General features: G+C 43.7%; 1 pseudogene; it reads right to left on the reverse strand.

The window, feature by feature from the left end:
* Nucleotides 1–363: 363 nt before the first annotated feature.
* Nucleotides 364–2,314, reverse strand: LOC143774890 (piwi-like protein 1 pseudogene; annotated as a pseudogene).
* Between the last annotated feature and the right edge of the window lie 13,833 nt (nucleotides 2,315–16,147).

Genomic DNA, 16,147 nt, shown 5'->3' on the forward strand with positions numbered 1-16,147 from the left:
TTGCACTGTTCTGTCTGCTAGCCTTGGTGTACTCAGTATTTATTGTTTTACAAAAAAAAATTAAAGAAAATTTATACAGTCTGTTATGTCAGGCTGAGTCCTGGTTTATCTGTGGTGGAAATATCGTGGCTTCGCAGGCATACGTTGCATAGTTCTGTCTGCTAGCCTTGTTCAAACTATTTTTATTTTTTTTTCAAAAAATCTGAAAACAAAACCAAAAAAATGTATACAGTCTGTTATTTCAGGCTGAGGCCTGGTGTACTGTGGTGCAAAAATCGTGGTTTGGCAGGCATAAGTTGCATAGTTCTGTCTGCTAGCCTTGTTCTACTCTTTTTTTCAAAAATTCACCCAAAACCTCAAAAATTAGTACTCGACTTCAACCAACATCACCCAGTTCATCTTGATACGCATTTGCTGTGTGATTTTGAACATGTTCTGCAGAAGAGCGTTCGCCGCATCCTAATTTTTCCGGGTGTAAAAGAGCAGCCAATTATTCATATCTCAGGGGGCTGATCAGGATGGGACCCCTCAGCTCTCTCAATAAATTAGCAAACTGTGGATTATATTCAGCAGATTTGTCTTTTTGCAGGATTTATTTCCGGAGGTGCAATTCTCCTTTCGAACTGTAGCAGTTAAGTATCGAAATACAGCCCCCAGTCACTTAGCTCTTTCTGAACGCTCTCATCCTTGTTTATGTAGTTCATGAACTTCACAACTTGCTGCTCCCTCTGTTCTGGTGGTAAGTGGGTGTGAACGGCCAGGTGTTTCATGACATTGAAGTCATTTCTCATTCTGTCGGTCAGACCTGTTAGGTTACAGAACTCTGGCACCAGTACGATGACTCCGTCTGTGGCTCCCATCTTGGGCCCCTAGGGGATGTTCACAATTAGCTGCTGGATCATGTCTTTCACTTGTTCATTGTATTGGTTCTTATAGTAGTCCACAAAGCTGATCTCGCTTCCGTCTGCCTTCTTGAAGGTGGATGCTGTAATCATGTTCTAGGCAATCTCGTCTATACAGTAGGTTTTAGTGTTGTACTTGGTGAAGACGATCTGTCCGATCATCTCCTTGCAGCAGACATCCTGGAACCTCTGAGGGCCACACTAGGAATAGAGACTGCTAATGATGTCATGCACAGTCTCGTTCCTGAGGACTTTATGACTGACATCAATGCTGAACATGATGCTGGACTCATACTGGAGGATGGAGATGGAAAACCCTGGGCAGATGGTGAGTCGGTGGGCTCTAACTTCGGTGGCGTCACTCTGGTTGTAATAGTTGCATCCCATCTGCTTCATATCCATTATCTTCAGAAAATGATGTTATAGAAATGGAAGCAGGTGGGCAAGGTCGGTGGAAGCTCGTTAGTCAGGGTGATTGTTATCCGCACGTGCTCTCCATTTCGAGTTTCGCTGAACACTTCGGTGATCTTATTCAGTATTTCTTCATGCTGGTACAGGATGCCATACGGCAAATGCTTGGACTCCATGGCGGGGTTGAAGTCAACATGATACTGATACAGGGCCCACTGTGGACAGGACACCAGCTTAATGTGGTTGACCACAAGAGCAATCTTGGTTCCATAGGAGCCAGCTTTCGATTTTTGGACATGTTCGATAGTCTGCAGGGTGTTCACCCCGACATCATGGAAGTCATGCCTATGGCCTCCCCGTTCCTCGATAGACACTTCTGTAAGTCTGGCTGACACCTGCAGAACCTCGGGCTGTGATCTCTCTGTTGCCGCTGTCGGTGGACCTCTCTAGCACCATCTTCCAATGAGCAAATGCACAGGCACTGGCTGCTGAGATCTGACTGCTGTCCGGGGTCCTTGGGGCTGCTGTACCTGTCCAGGTAGTCTTTGTGGGACCTGCTCCTGCACATGAGCTCAGCCGCGGGCCTGGGATCTTGCTCGTCAGCTCATCTTTTACTTCGTACACAAACCACGCACTAGTGTGTATTGTGCCTAGATTTTAATGAGGCCTTCATCAATGTTTCCTCATTCTCCACCTCTAGATCACCATGGTGAACATGTTGTATGCTGCTACAGCCATTCAATTTTTGGGCAAGGGTGTCCATGATACCCATAAATATTTTTTTTTAAATTGTAACTCCCATGGGGAAATGTTTGTCAGCCCATGCACTTCGTGTATGTGCATTACAAGTCTAGGAGACATGCTCCTTTACATTGGGCCCAGTTTTTAATGAGGCCTTCATCAATGTTTCCTCATTCTCCACCACTAGATCACTAGATTTAACGTATTCTGTGCTGACACACCAGTGCAATTTTTGGCAAAAGCGTGCATATGATGGCCATTACCAATTTGAAAACAAAAGAAATGTTACTCCCCAGGGCAAAATTTTGTAAAAAGGAAATGTACATATCTTCTTTCCATTTATTATTACATTTTTCATAGCTCTGGACAGTCCTCTAATGAGGTAGTGTTTATCTCTACAATATAAAATTATTCATTTATTTTATACTAGATTGTGGCCCGATTCTAACGCATCGGGTATTCTAGAATATGCATGTCCCCGTAGTATATGGACAATGATGATTCCAGAATTCGCGGCAGACTGTGCCCGTCGCTGATTGGTCGAGGCAACCTTTATGACATCATCGTCGCCATGGCAACCATTATGACATCTACGTCGATACTGTGCCCGTCGCTGATTGGTCGAGGCCCAGGCGGCCTTGACCAATCAGAGATGTGGGATTTCCAGGACAGACAGAGAGACAATTATATATATAGATTATATTTTCATTTATAGCCCTGTCTCTGAGCTGTTGCTAGGTACAAACATATCTCGTGGGACACATTCTGGCTTCATATTTATCAACCTGTGTTCGCCCCTCCCTTTTGTTATTTTCCCTCCCTTTTTGTTATTTTCTTTCATAGGTGTTAGGGGTCGAGTTCCCGCCTCTGCACAGGGGGAATCTCGGTCCATCTCCTCTGCGGTCTCCCATTCTTCTCCTGCCGCAGTGGAGTCTGTTCAGCGGAGACTGTTATGATCCGGTGAACCTGGAGCCGCATGTGACTATCTCTGGAGTTAGTGGTACCTGTACTGACCGCAATCCTAATACTGACACCGCAACTAGAAGTAGCCGTGCGATGTACCTGACATGGCCTAGACACCTCGACACAGCCGGAGGACTAAATACCCCTAAAGATGGAAATGGGAAATCCTATCTTGCCTCAGAGCAGAGCCCCCAAAGGATAGGCAGCCCCCCACAAATATTGACTGTGAGTCTAAGAGGAAATACGTACACAGGCAGAAAAGACAGATTTTAGCAAAAGAGGTACTACTAGCTAAAATAGAAAAGGATAGGACAGAGTACTAAGCGGTCAGTATTAAAACTCTAGAAAAATCCACAGCAGAATATCCTATCTACTACATCTTACTAAAGACATAGGATGTATATCTGCATCTCCAAAGAATCCAGCATGACAGAAAAATCCAAACTAAAGTCTAAGCTGGACAAAAACACAATAGATTGCACTGCACAAAAAAGCACACTGCATGCGAGCTACAGAGAACAAAACAAGACACTTATCTTAGCTGAATGACAGCAGGGCAAGTGGAGCCAGACAGAGATGCAATCCCTCCAAGATACAATGGACAACTGGCAGGGATTGATGGATCCCAAAAACCTAAATACCTAATAGAACTGCAATAAGCAGAAACACCTGTCCAGATTACAATCCAGAGACAAGTGCACTACCACTAGCAACCACCGGAGGGAGCACAAGAGCAGAATTCACAACAGGAGACGTCGGTCCCAGCGTCTCGCTCAGTCTGACTCTGTGCAAAGGGTTACTGCTGCTTTTCCAGCTTCTGCCATTGAAGCCAGTGCTGGGCAGCGGCGAGCAGACGCTTTTAGGACTAAGTCCTGCTTTTCTCCTTCTGAGCATGCCCAGGGTAAGATCTCTCATTGGAGATCGAGGGTCACATGCTTAGATACTGCAGCAAAGGCCATTGGTTCTCCTGGAAGGTCCTGAAGGTGCTCAGGCTTTGTGGCAGCTTCTCATTGGTCCTTCTAGGAAGGTCTTGTTCGTGCTTCAGCTATAAAAGGCTCGCATGGCTGCACAGCCATGCCCTAGTATCAATTCAAATATGTGCTTTGCGCCAGTATGGTTATGCATGAATGTGTTCAGGGACCCGGCTGAAATAAGCCTCTAGAATACCGGCTTCTCCGGTGAGGAGATTGTGTGTTTGTATTCAGGGACCCGGCTGAAATAAGCCCCTAGAATACCGGCTTCTCGGGTGAGGAGATTGTGTGTGTGCATAACCACTGACTGCTATCAGTTCGGCAGCAAGCTTGCGCTCCTGTGAGGCTAACAGGGTGCAGTGCTTTCCTCTCACAGCTGCTCTGTGAGGTAACAGAGCTAGTCTATACCGCCAAACAGTGCCACCATTCACTAGCAGCAGGTTCTCCTGCACGGTGGACCCCGGGCTGCGAACGCACCATTTATAATAAACATCTATTTTTACTCGGTGCATTCCGCTAGCCCTAACAATAGGTGGAGTCACTTTTATTATTATTTATTTATTTATTTTATTTCAGTATGATTTATCTTATGTCTCCTCATTCTCCAACACTAGATCACCAGGGTTAACTGGTTTTGTGCTGCTACAGCCAGTCCAATTTTTCTCAAGGATGTCTATGATGCCCATAAAAGATTTTTAAAAAGTGTATCCCCATGGTGAAATGTTTGGACAATTTTAGTACTCCAAATGTTTTATTTTAGTGTCATAGCCTACTTATGGACACACTTTCGGTGGGCCAAAAAAAAACAAGAACACATTTTGATCACTCTGTTATCTCCGTCAAACCCACGGTGTATCTGTGGTGTCCAAATCCTTCCTTTGCAGGCATACATTGCATTTTTGTGTCTGCTAGACTGCTACCCTTGGCGTATACAGTATTTTGTGGTTTTTAAAATTTTTTAAAATACATCCTACATATTGAAACAGTCTGTTGTCTCAGTCACACGTCTGGTCTATCAGTGGTCTTCAAATCTTATCTTTTCAGACTTACATTCCATTTTTTGGTCTGATACCCTTGGTGTCTACAGTATTTTGTGGTTAGAAAATTTTAAAAAATACAGGCCACATATTGAAACAGTCTGCTATCTCCATCTGACAGCCATTTTATGTGTGGTCTAAAAAAAGTTTTTTTTATGCATACATTCCAATTTTTGGTCTGTCTAATATCCTAGGTCTATACACTATCTTGGTTAAAACAAAAAAAATGTACAGTGTGGTAGTTCCTTGACATGCCTCATCTATCTGTGCGCTACAAAGTGTGCTTTTGAGGCTTCCATTATCCGTTTATTGCTGTGTGTTACCCTAGCTCAAAACAGTAAAAAGTATTTTGTCATGAATTTTTTTTTTTTAAATTTACACCCCATGGGGAAATGTTGGTCAGCCCATACACTTAGTGCTTGGGCAGTATGAGTCTAGGAGACACGCTCCTTGGTAATGGGACAGTTTTGTTTAGGAGGACCTCCTCCATGTTTCTTCCAAGGGGGGATTGGGGTGCGTGCAAATTTGGGTAAAGGTGGCCCTTGCAGTGAATGCATAAGGAACCTGTATGGCAGGACCAACTGAAGACTGTGAAGTGGGTTTTCCTGTGGCCATCAAGTATCAGGGTTCAAACGCTTATTGGGGTGCATATGACTTAATAGCAGAGCAAGTCTTGCATTCAATGCAACATTTTTCCAAGTGAATGCATTTGTATTGGTTGAAAGCAATGCTAAAGTTGAAAAACACATCAAAAACACTGCGTGTGAACATAGCCCAAGTGTGGAGGAACATTTTGGTCTGGGGTAAATTATTTTGCCTTATATACAAGTCATTAGCCTGGAAAGGATGTTCCTTAACATATTTCCCAGCAAAATCCATTTTGGTTTCGTTTTTGTATGTTTTTAGGTGCACCTGTAAAAATGGCGTGAAACTCTGGCAACATTGCTTACAGCTGTGACCTAGGAGTCTGAAATGGGGAGCAATAACCATGATGTTCCTGTGTCATTTGAGCAGTGTTTCCATCATTTTATAAGGACCCCCTGGGGGGATCGCGGTAAAAATACTCGGGTTTCCCATAGAATTACATTTAGCTCATTTCTTGGGTCGAGTACCTGAGTATTCCAATTTGCTCGACCCGAGAAACGAGCACCCGAGCATTTTAGTGCTCGCTCATCACCAAGAGTGAGGCCAGAACAAGTAGGGGTGGTTTTAGGTTGGTTGGCTGAGAGTCCTTTCAGTTCCTTCACTTGGTCTTCCACCTGGTTCTCTGCTGAAAGTGCAGATTTTGCAGCTGAGGCCCTTGGGCATCTGTCTTCCATGCTCCCTTGCAAATTAAGCTAGCAGTCTGAGTCTCAAGTTATGCAGCAATCACTTCTGCTTTTTCTTGACTCTGCTGGATTTGGTTGCAAGGGCCATCCACTTAGCCCTGCCCCACAAGTGGAAGAGATTGTGTGAATTGATGCCTAACCCCTTGTTCAACCCCTTGTTAAGTATGTGGGAGGGGTAGTGCAAGTGGTCAGCACACCAAGACAACACATCTCTGATGATGGTGATGATGATGAGGATGATGAGGATAATGATGATGATAAAACACAGGTACCAACTGCTTCAACTTTCTGCTGTGTGCAGTCCAGCAAGGTGGACAGGGGTGGGGACTGGGCGGAACATCATGCTGAGGACTATTATTATTATTTTTAGAGCACCATTTATTCCATGGGGCTGTAAATGAGGAGGGGTTACGTATAGGGTTGAGCGACTTTTATTTTTATAGGATCGGGTCGGGTTTCACGAAACCCGACTTTCTCAAAAGTCGGGTCGAGTGAAATCGGCCGATCCTATAAAAAAGTCGGGGTCGGCCGAAACGCGAAACCCAATGCAGTGCAATGGGATACTATGGTTCCCAGGGTATGAAGGAGAGAAAACTCTCCTTCGGGCCTTGGGATCCATATATAAGTGCAAAATAAAGAATTAAAATAAAAAATATTGATATACTCACCCTCTGACGCGCACTGGTACTAACCGGCATCTTCCGTTCCTAAGAATGGTGCTTGAAAGACCTTTCGAATGCTTCACGGCTTGTGATTGGTCGCGGCGGCCCACGTGACCGCTCAGCGACCAATCACAACAAGCCGTGACGTAATTCTCAGGTCCTAAATTCCTCATTCTAGGAATTTAGGCCATGAGAATTACGTCACGGCTTGTGATTGGTCGCTGAGCGGTCACGTGGGCCGCCGCGACCAATCACAAAGCCGTGACATCATCTAAGGCCCTTCACGCGCTAATTCTTAAGAAGGAAGGCTGCCGGAAAGAAGCCGAGGGTGAGTATATTCCTATTAGGTATATACTCACCCTCGGACGCACCCTGCTTCTTTCCGAAAGAAGGTCTTTCAAGCGCCATTCTTAGGAACGGAAGATGCCGGTTACCAGGCTGCGTCGGAGAGGTGAGTATATCAATATTTTTTATTTTAATTCTTTATTTTACACTTAAATGTGGATTCCGATACCGAGTTCCGATATCGCAAACATATCGGAACTCGGTATTGGAATTCCGATACCAGATTCAGAAGATCGCCGACCTCATGGCCGACCCCACACAGGGGTCGGGTCGGGTTTCATGAAACCCGACTTTGCCAAAAGTCGGCGACTTCTGAAAATGGCCGACCCGTTTCGCTCAAGCCTAGTTACGTATAAACCACAAATAGAAATAACAATGGACAAACTAATAGTGGTTGAAAAAAACTCCAATAGATGCTACTGTGTAGGCATGGGCGGCGCAATCTTGGAGGAGAAAAATTTGTTTTCTTCCCCAGCAAGATGGCACCACAGGCGCATGTGCAACAGCAGCTATCAAATCATTATAAACACTGATAGCTGCTACTGCCATTTTCAAATTGATTGATTGATTTTTTTTAGTACTTGATAATATAACATGAAGAACAGGGCAGCACGGTGGCTTATTGGTTAGCATTGTAGTGCTGTAGTCCTGGGTTCAAATCCCACCAAGGACAACATCTGCAAAGAGTTTGTATGTTCTCTCCTTGATTGCATGGGTTTCCTCTGGGCACTCCGGTTTTCTCCCACTTTCCAAAGACATACTGATAGGGAATTTAGATTGTGAGCTCCATCGGGGAAAGCGATGATAATGTCTGTAAAGCGCTGCGTAATATGTTAGCGCTACATAAAAATAAAGATTATTATTATTAACAGTGATTACTAGGACACTAAACATTGATTATGCTGCTGCACAGGTGTCACGGTTGGTCTTGCCTGCAGAAGGGTTATTTTTTCCCTTCAGTATGTACAGGTATTAATTATGCAAACTAGGGATCAGGTCAGTAAGGGATCAGTGATATTACTATAATTATTTTGAGAAAAGCTTTCCTAGCTATGGGACTGCAGCCATTAATCTATGTAGGAGATACAGCTCTGACAAAAATTTAGAGACCACTGCAAAATGTTCAGTTTGTCTGATTTTTCTCTTTATAGGTATATTTTTGAGTAAAACGTAAATTGTTCTCTTATTCTATAAAATTCTGACATGTCTCTGAATTTCCAAGCATCAGAAAACGAAAAATTGTCAAAATAAAAAAAAACAGGACTCCCAGACCACAAATAAAGCAAAGAAAGCAACTTCATAATCATTTAGAAACAACAATACTAATGTCTTAAACCAGGAAGAGTTCAGAAATCAATATTTTGTGGAATATCCATGATATTTAGTCACAGCTTTCATGCATCTTGGCATGCTTTCCACCAGTCTTTCACACTGCTTCTGGTGCAAAAATGTAAGCAGTTCTTCTTTGCTTGATGGCTTGTGACTATCCATCATCCTCTTGATTACATTCCAGAGGTTTTCAATGGGGTTCAGGTCTGGAGATTGGGCTACCCATGACAGGGTTTTGATGTGGTGGTCTCTTAATTTTTGCCAGAGCTGTATATTCTGTATCAGTATATCAGACACATCAAATTTAGTTTAGAAGCATATTGAATTTGTTTAATTTCCATTAATTCATCATCGCCATCTCTCCCTACTGTGGCGATGCTCTAAATTTTCCTTTTTTCTGGCTGTGCAAGTGGAGGTCCTGAATCTCCCCATACTAGTTTTTCCATTTATTTGTCAGAAATTATTTAGCTTAACTGTTCCTTTAAGTAGTATTTGTGCTTCATACTGTACTTATCCTACATATACTGTCTACAGTTTTTGTAATTACATAGATTAGAAGCAATATATCAGTGGACAGTGAATTAACACCTCACAATTTCTCAAACAGATTCAATGCTCGTTTAGTGAGCTAATAGGTGTCAACACATTTCAGATTTTGTGTGAAGCAGTAAATCCATAGTTAAGATTTAACAAGAGACTTTGTTTTGACTTTAAATATCACCTCTTAATATTTTTTCCTTATAAGATGAGGCGGGACAAATTCAGTAAGCATTTAGCTGTGGCCAATTTACTAATTATATGAACACCAGTACAAACAAAACATGAGTTATTTTTTTTACTTTGTTCCTAAGAGATAAAAAAGGAAACACATAGAATACAAATAACGCTAAAAGTGTCCAGTAGCAAGCACGGACAGAAGCAACACCTTCTGTAATTAACACATTTCTAGATAAAGGACGATGACACTCATATGCACAGAGATGACAAAATCACACCTCCAGGAGATCTTCTTATTTTATAGTTTCCTCTTCAGACATGCAACAGAAAAATAATAAATCGAGCTCCTCTTAAAAAAACATTGTAAAACGCTGCACTGCAGCTCAAAGAGTAGTAGTGATATAAAGTTGTATGTGTATGCGCACATATATATATAAACCGTATTTTACGCTTTGTAAGACGCACTTTATTTCCCCCAAATTTGGGGGGGGAAATGTGGGTGCGTCTAACAAAGCGGATATACCGCTTACCATTACAGGCTGTGATGAGGTGGTGTCCGCCGCCGCTACCGCCCGCCGCCGCTGTCGTCCGCCGCCGCTGCCGGGGTTGTCCGCTGCTTCCCCGGGTGATGCTGGAGGCTCCGGTGCTGCGGGGGGCTCTGGCGACATTTTGTGAAAGACCAGAGCCCCCCGGCAGTTCGTCCATGCGTTCCAGTATGACTAATTCCGGGAAAATGGCCACCGGAATCTCGGGAGATGAGATTTCAGTGCTGAGATCTCATCTCTCGAGATTCCGGCGGCCATTTTCCCGGAGTTAGTTCCAGTATGACTGACTCCGGGAAAATGGCCGCCAGAATCTCGGGAGATGAGATTTCAGCGCTGAGATCTCATCTCTCGAGATTCCGGCGGCCATTTTCCCGGAGTCAGTCATACAGGAATGCATGGACGAACTGCCGGGGGCTCTGGCCTTTCACAAAATGTCGCCAGAGCCCCCCGCAGCACCGGAGACAGCCCTGCAGCATCGGAGACAGCCCTGCAACATAGGAGCCCCCTGCAGACCCCTCATCCCAGCTTGCAGCACAGGAGCCCCCCTGCAGACCCCTCATCCCAGCCTGCAGCACAGGAGCCCCCCTGCAGCACAGGAGCCCCCTGCAGACCCCCTCATCCCAGCCTGCAGCAATGCTCCACTCCTGCCTCCAGCAATGACCCTGGGACCCTGATCCACCACAGCCACAACCCCTGGTAAGTAATAAGACGCATGGATTATAAGACGCCCCACCAATTTATTAAAACAAGTTTTTTCCTATTTTTCTCCTCAAAATTTGTGGTGCGTCTTATAATCCGGAGCGTCTTACAAAGCGTAAAATACGGTATATATATATATATAGTGGGCAAAATTAGTATCTGAAACTGCTGATTTTGAAGGTTTTCCAACCTATAAAGAATGGAGAGGTCTGTAATTTTTATCATAGGTACACTTCAACTGTGAGAGACACAATCTAAAATATAAAAAAAAAGCAGAAATCACATTGTATGATTTTTAAATAATTAAACAGCATTTTATTGCATGAAATAAGTATTTGATCACCTACCACCCAGCAAAAAATATGGCTCTCACAGACCTGTTAGTTTTTTTTTTTAAGATCACCAATAGCTTTTGCTGTGCATTCACCGGTGACACCATCATGGAGGAGGAAATCTTTTTTCTCTAGCAGAATGGTGCCGCCGGCGCCTGCACAGTAACAGCTATCGAGCTAGAAAAAAGCCTTTCATCAATGAGAAGCAAAGGAGAGCCAGGCTGAAGTTTGCCAAAGACCATAAGGATTGGACCATAGAGGACTGGAGTAAGGTAATCTTCTCAGATGAGTCTAATTTTCAGCTTTGCCCAACAGCTGGTCATCTAATGGTTAGACGGAGACCTGGAGAGGTGTACCAGCCACAGTGCACCCAATGTAAAATTTGGTGGAGGATCAGTGATGATCTAGGGATGCTTCAGCAAGGCTGAAATTGGGTAGGTTGTTCAAACCGCATACAAGGTTATCCTGGAAAAACAGTTGATTCCTTTTGCTCAGGCAATGTTCCCAACTCTGAGGACTGATTTTTCCAGCATGACAATGCGCCATGCTACGCAGCTAGGTCAATCAATGTGTGTATCAAGGACCCGCACATCAAATCCCTGTGATGGCCAGCCCAATCTCCAGACCTGAACCCCATTGAAAACCTCTGGAATGTAATCAAGAGGAAGATGGCTAGTCACAAGCCATCAAACAAAGAAGAACTGCTTACATTTTTGTACCAGAAGTGGCATAAGGTCACCCAAAAGCAGTGTGAAAGACTGGTGGAAAGCATGCCAAGACGCATGAAAGCTGTGATTAAAAATCATAATTATTCCACAAAATATTGATTTCTGAACTATTCCTGAGTTAAAACATTGGTATTGTTGTTTCTAAATGATTATGAACTTGTTTTTTGCATCATTTGAGGTCTGCAAGCCATGCATTTTTTTGTTATTTTGACCATTTCTCATTTTCAGAAAATAAATTTAATATGTATTGCTTGGAACTTCGGAGACATGTTGATAAATAAATGGAAAAACTAGTATGGGGAGATTCAGGACCTCCACTTGCACAGCCAGAAAAAAGGAAAATTTAGGGCATCGCCACAGTAGGGAGGGATGGCGATGATGAATTAATAGAAATTAAACAAATTCAATATTCTTCTAAACAAAATTTGATGTGTCTGATATACTGATACAGAATATACAGCTCTGGCAAAAATTAAGAGACCACCACATCAAAACCCTGTCATGGGCAGCCCATTCTCCAGACCTGAACCCCATTGAAAACCTCTGGAATGTAATCAAGAGGATGATGGATAGTCACAAACCATCAAATAAAGAAGAACGGCTTAAATTTTTGCACCAGAAGCAGTGTGAAAGACTGATGGAAAGCATGCCAAGATGCATGAAAGCTGTGACTAAAAATCATGGTTATTCCACAAAATATTGATTTCTGAACTCTTCCTGATTTAAGACATTAGTATTGTTGTTTCTAAATGATTATGAAGTTGTTCTCTTTGCATTATTTGTGGTCTGGAGTTCCTTTGTCGGAAAAAAATACAAGAGTTTTTGCTTGGAAATTCAGAGACATGTTGTCAGAATTTTATAGAATAAAAGAACAATTTACATTTTACTCAACAATATACCGTATATACTCGAGTATAAGCCGACCCGAGTATAAGCCGACCCCCCTAATTTTGCCACAAAAAACTGGGAAAACTTATTGACTCGAGTATAAGCCTAGGGTGGAAAATGCAGCAGCTACCAGTGAATTTCAAAATTAAAAATAGATGCTCCATACCGTTCATTATCGCCCCATAGATGCTCCATATAAAGCTGTACCACATATAATGCTTTGCACCATTCAGTATGACCCCATAGATGCTCCACATAAAGCTGCCCCATATATAATGCTCTGCACAGTTCATTATATATATTATATATAATATATATATATATATATATATATAGATGCTCCATAGAATGCTGTGCCATATACAATGCTCTGCACCGTTGATTATTGCCCCATAGATGCTCCATAGAAAGCTGTGCCATATACAATGCTCTGCACCGTTCATTATGGCCCCATAGATGCTCCATAGAAAGCTGTGCCATATACAATGCTCTGCATCGTTGATTATTGCCCCATAGAAAGCTGTGCCATATACAATGCTCTGCACCGTTCATTATTGCCCCATATAAATCTGTGCAATATATAATGCTGCTGCTGCTGCAATAAAAAAAAAAAAAACGACATACTCACCTCTCTTGCTTGCAGCTCCTCAGCGTCCCGTCTCGGCATCTCTCCACACTGACTGTTCAGGCAGAGGGCGGCACGCACACTAGTACGTCATCGCGCCCTCTGACCTGAACAGTCAGAGCAAGAGGACGCGAAGACAGAGCGGTGCCCGGCGTGTGGAACGTGGACAGGTGACTATGAGATACTTACCTGCTCCCGGCGTCCGTGGCTCCTTATCCCGGACAGCTGGTCTCCGGGTGCCGCAGCCTCTTCCTCTGTCAGCGGTCACCGTTACCGCTCATTAGAGAAATGAATATGCGGCTCCACCCCTATGGGAGTGGAGTCCATATTCATAACTTTAATGAGCGGTCCCACGTGACCGCTGAAAAGGGGAAGAGCTGTGGCACCGAATACCATGGGATGGGCAGGGGGAGCGCCAGGAACGCCGGGACTAGGTGAGTATGCGACAGTGCTCTCTCCCCCTCACCCGCCGACCCCACCGCCAATCATGACTCGAGTATAAGCCGAGAGGGGAACTTTCAGCCCAAAATTTTGGGCTGAAAATCTCGGCTTATACTCGAGTATATACGGTACCTATAAAGAGAAAAATCAGACAAACTGAAAATTTTGCAGTGGTCTCTTAATTTTTGCCAGAGCTGTATATAGTTGTGCTCAAAAGTTTATATACCCCAGCATAATTTTTGCTTTCTTGGCCTTCTTTCAGAGAATATGAATGATAACACCAAAACTTTTTCTCCAATCATGGTTAGTGGTTGGGTGAAGCCAGTTTTCTCTTTTTAAATCATAATGACAACCCAAAACATCCAAATGACCCTGATCAAAAGTTCACATACCCTGGTATTTTAATCAATTTAGCACATGTACTATTTAAACTGTTAACGCACAAATGCACATTAATAAAATACTCAGTGTGTAAAAAATGGATTTTTGATTAATTTGCTATGATATAATAAGTCACATGGAATTACACAAATTAAATGAACTATAATGGAATTGTTTGTGAGATTTGAAACTTTTAATGTAAATTATGTATTAGTTGGTCACTATATTTATATGGACCTGATGGTTGTGTTCACTTGCTTGTGAAAGGTTCTGTGATAGGATCGCAAACTTTGCCACATGGGCTAATAAAGTAGGCACTTTTTGCTTAATAATGGAGTGCTGCCACTTTTTATCTTTTTATACCTGATGACAGAGTCACTGGTGAGGTGATGGAGGGGAGATACATGTCACTGCGCACGATGGCATCAGTGATGTAAAACCAGAGTAGCATTATGGGGACTGCATCTGGTGCAAATCCTCCACTCCAGCCCAGATGGTTGAGCACATTGTCATGGACAAGTTCATGCACTCCCTTCCTAGGTGCAGACCTGGGTTTCCCAGGGACATCCCCAAAATGCAGATGAACTGGTAGTCCTAGTGGAATGGTTTCAGGTGGTTGAGAGGTCCCTAAGAAAGCCAGGGGGTGGTACATTCTCAAATTGGCATACTAAGCGAGAACCTGAGCCCTAAAAGAGGAGTAGTAAAGACACCACCCGGGGGGGGGGCTAGATCCCAAGAGGTCACTGAGGAGTTGTTCAAGGCCACGGGTAAAGACTTGCTTTGCTGGAGATGTCGCATCCTGGACATATAGTCGCCCTTTGTCCCTTGTCCTCCATAGAGATGGGCTGTAATCTAGGGAGGCACTGCTCCTACTCTGCCTACCCTGCCTGCAGTGTAAACTATCAGCCTGGCAAGGGGCCACAGGCATGTCTGGTGTCCATATATGGGGAGCTGGTGACAGGACACTTAGAGTCAGGGAGTTTGGTGACCATGGAAAGTGCCACACTTCTCCATCAGTTGATCCCGGGGAGACACATGGGTGTACGCTGTATCCACTGGGATGCCAAGGACTATCAGGTGCTCCAGGTCGATGAGCTTATTGAGAGGCTAGGGTCAGCCAGGTACATCACCACCCTGGATCTAATGAAGGGGTACTGTCAAATTCTCCTGTCTCCAAGTGCCAAGGAGAAGACTGCCTTTTCTACACCTGGAGCTTTCAATATACCCAGATGCCATTCGGACTACAAAGAGCTGTAGCTACCTTCCAGAGAGCTATGGATTAGATACTAGTCCCTCAGAAGAAGTACGCTGCCGCTTATTTGGATGACTGTTGTGAATTCTGCTCTTGGGCTCCCTCCGGTGGTTGTTGGTGGTAGTGCAGTTGTCTTGGGGTTGTAATCCAGGGCAGGTGTTTCTGCTGATTGCAGCTCTATTAGGTATTTAGGTGTGCAGGATCCATGAGTCCGTGCCAGTTGTCCATTGTACTTGGAGGGATTGCATCCCTCTCTGGTTCCTCATGCCCTGCTGCCAAATTCAGCTAAGATAAGTGTCTGGTTTTTTGTCTCTGTGCACACATGCAGTGTGCTTTGCAATTCAGTGCAATTCATTGTGTTTTTGTCCAGCTTAGACTTTGTTTGGATTTTTCAGTCATGCTGGATTCTCAGGAGATGCAGATATACTTTCTATGTCTTTAGTTAGATGTAGATTATTTGTATTATCTGCTGTGGATATTTTTAGGATTTTAATACTGACCGCTTAGTAATCTGTCCTATCCTTTTCTATTTAGCTAGAAGTGCCTCTTTTGCTAAATCCTGTTTTTCTGCCTGCATGTGTCTTTCCTCTTATACTCACAGTCAATATTTGTGGGGGGCTGCCTATCCTTTGGGGTTCTGCTCTGAGGCAAGATAGAATTCCCATTTCCATCTATAGGGGTATTTAGTCCTCCGGCTGTGTCGAGGTGTCTAGGACGTGTTAGGTACATCCCACAGCTACTTCTAGTTGCGGTGTTAGTTTAGGGTTTGCGGTCAGTACAGGTACCACCTACTCCTGAGAAAGTCTCTCATGCGGCTCCAAGGTCACCGGATCATAACAGATGACATTGT

Source organism: Ranitomeya variabilis, chromosome 5, assembly GCF_051348905.1.
Source record: "Ranitomeya variabilis isolate aRanVar5 chromosome 5, aRanVar5.hap1, whole genome shotgun sequence".
NCBI classification, from domain to species: Eukaryota; Metazoa; Chordata; class Amphibia; order Anura; family Dendrobatidae; genus Ranitomeya; species Ranitomeya variabilis.